This window comes from Rosa chinensis, chromosome 4 (genome assembly GCF_002994745.2).
Source record: "Rosa chinensis cultivar Old Blush chromosome 4, RchiOBHm-V2, whole genome shotgun sequence".
Taxonomy (NCBI): Eukaryota; Viridiplantae; Streptophyta; class Magnoliopsida; order Rosales; family Rosaceae; genus Rosa; species Rosa chinensis.
Window position 1 is genome coordinate 47517704 of NC_037091.1, and position 11657 is coordinate 47529360.

Here is an 11657-nt window from a genome sequence, read left to right on the forward strand (position 1 = left end):
TCCAGGAGATGGCCACGTCCTGAGTGGCATGCTTCTTGGAAGATCTACAGGGTAAGAATATTGTATTTTACTTTAGACAGTTAGGTGGAGAAGGGAAGCTAGTTGGTACTTTATTGTCCGAGTAATGTCTAATTTCATATTAGATGAAATATAATCAGGGAACCAAAAGTTAAATTCATGGTATTAGAGTGACTGCCTCCATTGTTTTTGGTCCTTGGTTTGACTGGTCCAAGTTAGTTTTCATTTTGATGTCCTTGGTTAAGCAGTTTTTTGTCTAACAAGTTGTTAATACCAGTCTGCACTGTACAATTTATGCACTTATTAGTATGCTAATGTCTCTCAAAGAAAAGGGAAAAAATTACAAACAGTACCCAACTTATGGGCCACTCCGAATTTCTATACCTAAACTTCCGAAACTATCATAATGGTACCCCAAATATCCCACCCGACCCAACATTCGTACCTGCCGTCATGGACGGCGTTAACTATCATGCCACGTGACATTTTCTTAGGGATAAAACCAACCCTCTGTCTTTACCTCAAGGGAAAAAAATATAAATAGTACCCAACCTATGACCGACTCTGAATTTCTGTACCCAAATTTTCAAAAACTATCACAATGGTACCCAGGTTATCTAGCCCGACCCAACATATGTACCCGCGTCCCACGCTTGCGCAGCCCACCCAGCGCCCCGCGCCTGCGCAGCCCACCCGTGCCCAAGATGATGGGAGAGTTGGGAGGAAGAAGAAAATGAAGAGAGTTTGAGGAAGAAGAAGAAAATGAAGAGAGTTTGAGGAAGAAGAAGAAATCTGGTGAAAGGACGAGAATACCCCTCAAAGTTTGACAGTTGACCAACTCCGTAACGACCAATAGTGTTCTAGGTACTAAGGTTGGGTCGGGGTCCGAACTTCAGGTACCAAAGTGATAGTTTTGGAAACTTGGGTACAGAAATTCGGAGTCGACCATAGTTTGGGTACTGTTTGTATTTTTTACCCCAAAGAAAACGAAAAAGAAATTTATGCAAATGCTGCTGAGCCTTGTTAAATTATTCTTGTTCATTGTGTAGGTCTTCAGTGGCCACCTAGGATGGGTACACTATTGCTTTGATCCTACTAAGTGGTTAAGTACAGGCTATGCAGATTGCACAATCAAGGTACTGAAATTTATGTCCATTCAAGTTGGTTTATCTGAGTTGCTATATGTGCGAATCGCGTTACCTTTTCCCATTATTTTTCTCCTCGTTATAACTTTTCTTTGATTCAGTTGCAGTTGTTTTGTTTTCTCTTGTTTTTTTTTTTTTTGGGTCTTTTCTTGTTATATTAGTGGATGAAATGGAGTATCAATGTTTTGGTTCCTATATGTCCATGGATAAGATAATGAAACCATTAGTTTCTTTTTTGATTTTGTTTTTAGTTCCTTTTTTTTTTTGCTTGTTTTTAATTTTTCTGCAAGTCAAAATGTTGTGTCATGCAGTTGTGTCTCCTCACTCTGTTGATTTTACTTTTGAATTAATCTTTAGGCCTGATGCAGTTAGAATTCATATGTGGATGGGCAAAATTGTCAGAGAATGAATAGTTTGAAGATGCAAGTGGCCTTATGTATACAAAAAAACTAGGTGGCCTTATGGCTAAGTAAAGTTTCAAAATGACACTTATGATTAATTTTCTGTATCCGTTATTTGATTGGATAGGCATCAATGTCGACATCTATTTGCTGTTGTTGAATTTTATTTATTTTTTTATTTTATTTTTTTCACATGACCGGTGATATGAGACCTTTGTGGTACCTTTTTCCATTAAGAAGACGGTTCTTATTTCTGGGTAGGTTGCAAAGGCATAGCTTTAATTTTTTTTTCTTGATAAGTACTTGTGATTAAAATTGAAATCCGAACCCTTCTTTGATTTTTATTTTTATTTTTATTTTTATTTTTATTTTTTGGTGGGAGGGGGTTTTGGGGACCTTAGCATTAAAAGCCTCACATGCTCCTAATCTCTGTCCATATTGTTGTCACATCCCTCTCATTTGCCTTGCCTGAACTTGCCATCGGGATTGAGAAGGCAATGTTGTTCGGATTTGACCTGAACTTGTCAATCCATGAGGTGCAATTCGTGTTGCTCATAGTGGCCCTGGACAAGCTCTAATACAACTTGCTTGGAAAGTTTAAGGATGATAGAGACGTCGCCATCAGGGAGAAGCTGTGGACTGTGAAGGACACGTCAACGGAGGTGAAACAATTGGAGTAACAAGGCTTGATCGTGATGAGGGCAGTATGGGCAATCTTAGTGTCTTTCGGGTTTTTCTCTGCCTCCCTCCCTCTCCCTCTCTCCCTCTCCCTCTCTTTCGGGCAATCTAGTCTTCAGCATGCATATTGTTCATGATTTCCTTTCCTTTTTGTTTGCCTATCTTTGTATACTGGTAAACAATAAAATATTTCAAATTGGTCTCTCCCTCTCCCTCTCTTTGTCAAATTTATCATTTGTTGAATGGAAAAGGGAAAGGGAACAGGGGAAAAAGGGAGAGAAGGAAACTAGCTTCTGATGTTGTCCAAGAAAGCCAATTTGATAATATTCCCTTCACTTGGCAGATGGCTTCAGCTGAAGTAAATCAATATTGGGATCTTAGTGAGGATGAATCTGGTGAGCATTCGTAGTAGCTTCCATCATATCTGATGTTTTCGATAATCCTGAGATACTTCCTAGAGTTGGAGATGAGTACGAGGTTGCAATTCATTCTCCCAGTGCATGTCTGTTACTATTCCTGTTGGTAAACACAAGTAATATGGACCAATGAGAAAGTTGAGATAAGAAAGTGAGTGTGAAGTAGAGGTCGTTTTCTATGTTCCAGTTGATGTATTTCATCTGATACAAATGAGTGTGAAATTTTAACATGTCAGACAGAACTTGATTGTTTCAAAAAGCAACAACTTACGCTAGATCATGGGATAGTATCACTTCTGCTAGAATGTTGTTCCTTCTTTTAGCTATTGCTTCTTGTTGCTGACCTTCTCTGCTTTCTATTGCAGTTCTAACAAGAACTTGCCAGTGACAGATCCAGGAATCAAAACCTGTCTAGGCTAATTAGACAATCAGTTAAATTAGACTAATTTCTCTATAGATCTTTTTTTTTGGTACAATGACAACAACTCATAGCTTTCTGTACAAAATTGAATGTATAGAATGGGTATATACTCACAGCTTCAAGCCAATGCGATATATCATGAAAGATATGAACGTAAACAGAATAATTTCAAAGGTTGTGCTAACCTTGAAAGTTGAAACCCAGATATGGAAATGTATAAAGCAGCAAGAACAATGAAGACCCAGAACACAAAAGGTCAAGTCCTGTCATCAAAATCCGCCACTGCCCAGAATCTAACAAAAACAATGAAACAATTAAACAAACAAAAGGAACTCTAATTGCACCTCCACTCTAGCTAGGCAGGAACAGAGTCGAAGATTTGGAACTTTTGGGCGTTCATTGCATTACACCCCCCACAAAAACCCAAAGAATCAAAAACTGAAACCCACCACCTCAGCACCTCCACTCTCCCAGATTGCAATTCCACGTTGGTTGGTTCTAATGGAACTTCAAAATTAATTGAAAAAAAAAAAAAACAACAGAAATTGAAAATGGTGAGAGAGAGAAAGAGAGAGAGGTGAGGAGGACGACGACGACGATGATCTGTGAAGATGGCCGTCGGTTTGAAATTTTGGAAATTTGGGGAGTGCGGTTTATCACAAAGGGTTTGAGGGTTTGTGGGTTCAAGTCGAGTAGCTCCAGTCTCCAGATAGTCTGTTTTTTTTCTCCTTTGAGTATGGGCTGAAAGGAAATATACATATACTTAGAGGTTTTTGGGCCAAATTCTTGTCTAGGCTGCGGCCTAGATAGCCCACTAAATGGTTCCGCCCCTGGAACTTGCTAAAGTCATAAAGGTGACCAGACACTATCCTTCCGACTTGCTTGACACCCAGTACATCCACTAGATAGCTTTTTTTGAAGATCATAAGTTTGTTGACCTAAGAATATTTTGGCAGAATTTTATTTTATTTTATTTTATTTATTTTTTTTTTTTCTGGTGTGGACTTTGGATTCTGGTTACATTATGTAGTTATGTCTTAATTGTGATAAATACAATTACTGTGTTTAGTAGCATATAGATTACTGACTTACTGGGTCCCCATACCTGAATACTAAAACACATTCTTTAAGATGCAAATCTCATGACTTCACTTGTTGAGATCCATTTGAACCACTTTTCTTTCCTTTGGTTGTATGTCCTATCTAAGATAGGTGATTCGTGCATATTTCAACATGACTTTCTGCTTTCAAAGTTCTTGTTTTCAGCCTGTTCAAGTTATTAATGCAAGCATGTATAGATATTTGCTGTTTGCTCAGACTCATTGTACTTTGGAAGTCAGAAGTCAGAACTCGAAAAGAGTTGCTTCAATTGAAGACACCCCATCAAAACTTGTTGCCATTGTTTTAAGTAGTGGGTCCACTATCACTGGAAGCTCAATCTTTAATAATTCTTGGAAGCCGAAATGATTCTGCATATCAGATGCATTGGAAAGTTCTTACACCTAGTCATCTGAGCTATTTGTTTTACCTCTTTTTCTAATCCCAGTTGTTACTCTATTTTAGCGGTCTCATAGGTACTTGTGGTTCTGGAATAGTTTCTCACTTGTAGCTTTCAATTTTTCCATTATCCTTCATTTGGTGTTGTTTTCCACAGCCACCTTGGAAAAACATGATCTAGAGGATAGTCCTTTAGAAGACACTAGAGACCTTAGAAAATTACGAATCAATCCCAACCATCAGTTATTGCCGAGGAGAAGTTGTATACGCATGCGCTTTCCTCCTTGTGAACCAAGTAAGCAATTTGCCCTTCCTCTGTTGTTTTCTTTTTCCTCTTCAACCTTTGTCCTTGCTGTGTACCTTTCACAATTTATTTCAGAGAATAAGATAATAACGGTGAAGATATCTTCTGCTAGCAAATCTATTGGTACTTCTGCCAAGTGCTTTTGCGTGAACACTGATGATCTATCTGGACGTCCTCCGAAAATCTCAAAAACTTCTTCAAATGACTGGGTTTCCGCAAAGGACATGCTTTCTAAAGTTAATGAGCCCTCCTCATCTTTAATCCCAAGAATACATTTCAAACAAGTTCTCAACCAAATCTTTATCTGCACAAGATGCTCAGATCATTTCCGTACTAGGTTCTCCAAAGATGCCTGGTCATTCTGTCAGCTTGGATCAACAGACTCATGACATAGAGAACAGCTCTATTGCTGTCTTTGAAAAGTCACATGGGGATTCAGGTTTGGACGTTGGAGATGTTAAACCCATTCCTATGATCTTGGATCGAGCTCAGAAGTGTGTCTCCCATGCGTCTATGGCTAGTAAGAGGTCTGATCTTGTTCAAATTTCAAAAACCATTGTGATAAGATGACTCAGGTATTTCCTCTCTAACATCGTTATTTCTTATGAAATGCTGTGAGGTTAACCTTTTCTTTTACAGGTGGCTTACTTAGCTCTGGAAGAAGAGACGAAATTGCAGAATGCTTTGGCAGCTGAGGTATATCTGAGAATCTTGAGTTTGAAAATTTTTTGAAAGCAAGAACATGAAAGGTCAATGTTGGAGACTTGGAGCTGAATCTCAAAAGGAGAAGCACAAAGCTGAAATCATCAAGTGTAAAACTGAGTGAGTCAAGTCACATGTCACAAATGGTAATCTGCAAAAAAAGAGCGACGCTTTGAAAGCTGAGTTAGAGAAACTTGTGAAATGAGAAAATCTTTGACATTTCTGAGTATCAATCTCAGAGAACTCCAAGAAGAGAGCTGCCCAGTTGCTTGAAAGACCAACCTAGCTATTTGGAAGCTGAAGTTCCGAACCAGGAGGCTGCAGCTGTTTTGCCATTCAAAACCTCTAGTGAGTACAATAAAACCATAGAAGCCGTTTTCACTAAGATCTATGAAGAATAGTGAGCAATGTTGAAGGAATATTTTCCAGAATTAAATTGTATGTTGTTGCTTGATGAGGAGGACTGTGATCAAAAGAATGCTGAAAAGGATGCTCAAGGTAAAGAAGTGTCAATAAGAACTGAGGATGGAAGCAACAACTGCTCGAACAAGTTATATTTGGCATGGCATTCTTGTTTCTTGTAAATATAGATCTCATTGAACAATATGCCTTGCTTTCTCTTGTTATGAACTTGGTTTCGTAGTGTAATATATATTTTTGGACAGCATTATTATGTGACTTTTGCACCAATTGTGATTACTTCTAAACCTTCGAGTTCCGCACTGTGAGATTGGTTTTTCAAAGCCCCATATTCTATCAATTAAGCTCTTCAGCTAGGAATCCTATGCTCACAAAGAAATTGAATTATGAAATTGACACCATTATCTAAACCTCTAACAGATGGTTTGGCTTATGCAGTAACAGATCAATATCTAGTTCCTAATCATTGTAAATCAAAACATTCCGAGCAAGAGAATTTCTGTCTAATGAGAAGCGCAGAATGACATTTTGGTCATTTCCTTTAAATTAAAAGAATCACCATGTCCAAAAGAATAAAAAATAAAGAGAGCATTTTGGGTATTTCTTCTGAAGTGAAATAAAAAGTGGCTTGGCCAAAACTTGTCAATTTCCTTCTAACACAATTTTGAACCAAACTTGTCCACAGTTGCTAGCATTTGACGACAGAAATCTTTATTGACGTGGGTTTTGGCGTTGAAGTTTGCTTCTTTATTCATGGAGGTATACTGATCAAACTGAAATCTTTTCTTTGAATTTGGCTCTGTATTTTATTGTTCCTTGTACAGTACAACAGTGACATTTGATGTCGTATTATTGGAATTCTTACTGGGAGCAGTGGTTTTTGTATGTCTGAGTGCTTATTTTTGTTGAAGTTGTAAACTTGGAATGCCGTTGATTTTTGTAGAGATTATGTTGGGTTTGCTTTTTGAGATGAATGTGGCATTGTGGCTGATGGTTTTGAGAAATTTGTTGTAAAGATCTGGTCTTTGACTGGGGTGGCATCAATTTAGTTGATTAAAAAACAAGAATAATTGGGTGGTATACGGGTTTGCTGCCTCATGTTCTTTTTGCATGCTTTTATTCTAGGTGTTGTATACTTTATAAAGGTATGTGATGCGGGAAGCGTGAACACGATAGTAAAAGTCTCCGTCAAGCGTCGAAAGTCATATGAGATGAGCTAGAATGCACTAGCAATTACGGGCACATCCGTACGAAACATAGAGAAACTTCTCTAATATTTGGTTTTTTATTGATAACTTGAATGAAAATTACAATCTAAGAGGTGCCTTATATATAGGGCACATAACATAAACCTAATACAACTAGAAAATAAAAAGAATAATTTATTATAGACTAAAACTAGAAAACCTAATTAAACCTCATTAAATAGAAATTAGAAATAGAATCCTAGATATTAAAGAATATTAAGCAAATATATAATTGGAATCCCAACCAAGATTTTGCTCGACAATCTCGATATATCCAAAATAGTAATTTATGATTAATTCCATCATTAAGAAGCCTATTTGAATACCAATTTCCAATATTCAAATTATTCTTCTTAATGTGAAGATGCTTCTTTCTTTTCGAGATTCTTTGTTGAAATTGGCTAAAATCTAGTCCTACATCAGTCTCCTCCACTTGAAAATAACTCGACCTCAAGTTCCTCTTATATGCAGCTCGATCATTAGTAGGAATAAAACATGGTAAGCCATCAACTTCAATATTCTCGAAATTAAAAGATATCACCATAAATCCAATACCGTAGACAAGTTTAGAATAAGCATCTTTAAACTTGAACTCCTCCACTTGAAAATGAATGAGCATTGACTTCTCTTTGGGTTGATCTTGAACACAATTAGGCATGCATGACGTGGATATCGATGTGATGAATGAATCAACTTCCTTGTCTTTAATGAGTTTCTCTTCAATCTTCAAAGTGGCTTCTTCATGTTCCTTTTCACACACCTCAGGATGGTTATTCTTGATGTTCTTCCTTCCAGGCTTGATTTTAATTTTGTGTGACTCCCACCTAAATAAATATGTGTTGTCTTTGCAATAACCACCTTTGACGCTATCATGTCATGGTCTTCCAAAAAGCACATTAGTGTCGTCCATGTCAATCACATGACAAGTAACCTCTTCTTTATAAAATTTTCCCATAGAGACAGAAAATTTACAAACCTCTGTTACTTGTGCATATTCATCCTCCCCAAATGGAATCCAGTATGGATCACTCAGCTTCACTGTCGGTAATTGAAAATAATCCACAATTTTGTTTGCTACAAAGTTCTCTTGTAGACCACTGTCAATTATTACCGAGCATACCTTGTCGTTGATGATACATGTAGTTCGGAAGTCGTCGTAATCCGGCATTGTGAATATCCAACATTCCAGGTTTTTTTTTTTTGGATTGCTAAGGTTGTCCTAGGGCAAATCCCTTGGCATATTCCTTTTCAACGAAACTTTCTTTGATAGATACTCTACGACCAGCGTCGTTGTGGTTGGTGGTAGTGAACTTCTCCCTTGGATCATCATCTGCTAAGAATCAGGCATCGCCCGCTCTGATACCAAATGATGCAGGAAGCGTGAACACGATAGCAAGAGGCTCCGTCAAGCATCGAAAGCTATATGAGATGAGCTAGAATCCACTAGCAATTACGGGCACAGCCGTAAGAAATATAGAGAAACTTATCTAATATTTGGTTTTTTATTGATAACTTGAATGAAAATTACAATCTAAGAGGTGCCTTATATAGGGCACATAACATAAACCTAATACAACTAGAAAACAAAAAGAATAATTTATTATAGACTAAAACTAGAAAACCTAATTAAACCTCATTAAATAAAAATCAGAAATAGAATCCTAGATACTAAAGAATATTACGCAAATATATAATTGGAATCCCAACCAAGATTTTGCTCGAGAATCTCGATATATCCAAAATAGTAATTTATGATTAATTCCATCATTAAGAAGCCTATTTGAATACCAATTTCCAATATTCAAATTATTTTTCTTAATGTGAAGACTCTTCTTTATTTTAGAGATTCTTTATTGAAATTGGCTAAAATCTCGTCTTACATCAGTATGGTTAGTGAAAACTGAGAAGTTCTTTCTTTTGATATCAGTTCTTCAATCTGTATTGCAAAATTTCTATGATAAGAATCAGTTCTGTACCTTTATTTTTAACCTGTGCCCCAAAAGTAATAGCTCTAATGCTTTAATGCATTTGGACATTAAACAATGTATTACTGAAGTATCATATCTTTCTTGCTCCTTTTGATCCTTGCAATGGTAGTTTTTTAAGCTCGTTACATTTCAACAGAATGAAAATTGAGCCAGCCAAATTTTGAAAGGAAGGGACTCAGAGAAGTGTACAGCTATCTTTCATTTATGTAGAAAGCATTACATTTTATAACTGTGTCATGAAGGCAAAGTGTCCTTCATGAGTTTTACTTATTAGATTTTAGCGCACATATCTTGGTGTAATGCTATCACAGTAGTACCAGCCAATATGAAATCTGAAATTGGCATAGCTTTAGTTGTTTTTTTTTTTTTTTTTGGTTAAGTTCATGCCTTTTTTCACCGGTTTTTCCCACTACTAGAGAAAACCCATTTGGAGACAAATTTTTTCGGGACAAACCAATTTTTCGTCCCTCAAACACATGATTAGAGACGAAAAAAATTATTTTGTCCCTAAAAGTTTTGACACTATTTAGAGACAAATAAGTTTCAGTTAGAGACAAATAATATATGTCCCAAAATCTAATTGGGGATAGAATTTAATTTAGTCTCCTATACGTTTTAGATTTTGCAAATAACTGGTAAAATTTAAGTAGTTAGTTGCGCAAAATTTCAAATTTTGGACGAAAAGAATTAGGGGCAAAAAATTTCGTCCCTAATTTTGTTGGCGGTATTTTTTTATATAATTTTCATCTAGGCATGTTTGGCAAAAAAAAATAGTGTATAGCGACTGATTGACATTGAAATGATGTAGTTTCGATCTCACATATAAATAGGCTCTCCATTTATTTTTCTTCTCTCCTAGTCTCAGTTCTTTGAACTATTCGACGATCACTGCTCTGCGACTTCCCCATACGAACCTTTGAACACCAATACCTCCCAGCAACGGTGTCTCTGTCATGCAATCTCTCTCATCTATCTTGCCTCTCTTAGTTTCTCTTCTTCTCATTTAGTACCCTAAATGTCGAATTAGGGTTTTCAATGTTGCATAATTTCAATATTTTTTTTTTTTTTTTTTAAGTTTTGGTGATGCTAATTTTTGTTTGTTGATGTCGTAGTAAGGTTAGAGGCGCGATTAGAAGACTATTGCAATACTGCTACTAAGAACCTAAAAGAACTTTTTTGATAATCTGGAATCTAGATCATCTTTTATATGAAAAGAGTTTAGCGTATTATGATTCTTTTATTTTAATTATTCCTAATACTGATAGTGTATTAGGATTCTTTTATTTTAATTATTTTATTTATTAAAATAAAAAGATTTGTTCGCTAAAACAGAGTTTTTTACGTAAATACCCTCTATAAAGATACTAGGAGAACTATGTGAATGAAAAAGGACAAACAAGTAAAATTACAAATAAAATAAATAAATAAACATATCTTTTCATCTTTTATTGAAGGTAATGGGGATAAAAATCTCTTCAAGCCAAAGAAAAAGAGGTGTACCGAACGGAACACGCTACAAGCGCAGTGTCGAGGAAACTAGGGGAAATTGGGGCGTAGGGTTTTTGATCGAAATCTTCTGGATCTCGTGGATAGTTAGGTGGCGATCCTTCTGGTCTCATCCTCTCTCTCATTGGAACCTGTTTTCTTCCTTCCCTCGTCATGATTTGAAGCTCATGGTTGGGCACAAATGCACAGCTTCGATGGAGAAAATTTTGATTTGCTACAGAGTGAAAGCTTCAATTATAAATCTTCTCTCTCCATCAGTCGGTTTGGTTGGGATTAAGATCAATTTGCATTGTTTCTTTATGTATCAGTCGTATCGGACAGCGTCGGAGGAGATGCAAATGGTTAAAAGCCATTTGCTTCGACCCAAGCCATGGCGGCACCCAAATCTTAACATGGTAAGATTTTGTCCAGCAAGAATAAACAATTTATAGAAACCATCAGTTTGAAAATTCTAATCCAGTCTCTTTTTTCTTTTGGAATCCTTGATTTTACACGTTCATATACTTGTTCCTATTTTTGCTTGAATATTCATGTGCAAATACCAAGTATATGTTCAGCCATATATCAGTGGCTACTACCAGTCTGTTTCTGTTGTTTATCATATCAAGCATATTGTATCTTCGTTGTTTTAGTTTTGGTATCTCAAATCCTGAAGGTGCAAGGCTAATGGTAGTGTGTAGAATTCAATTGTTACTGTTATGTCTGTTTACTAGCTGGCCTTGAACCAAGTATCCCAAACCATTCCCTCTATTTCTCACCACCAAATTTTACTCCTTTTATAGTAGAAAAGAAGCCTAAACGCCGCAAAGTGATCTACTCCTTTCATTCTCTAGCCTATATGTTTAGAAAGTGGGAAAATAACTTGTTTTAGCATCTATTGAGATTGTTAATGTATTCTGATGGATGCTGGTCTC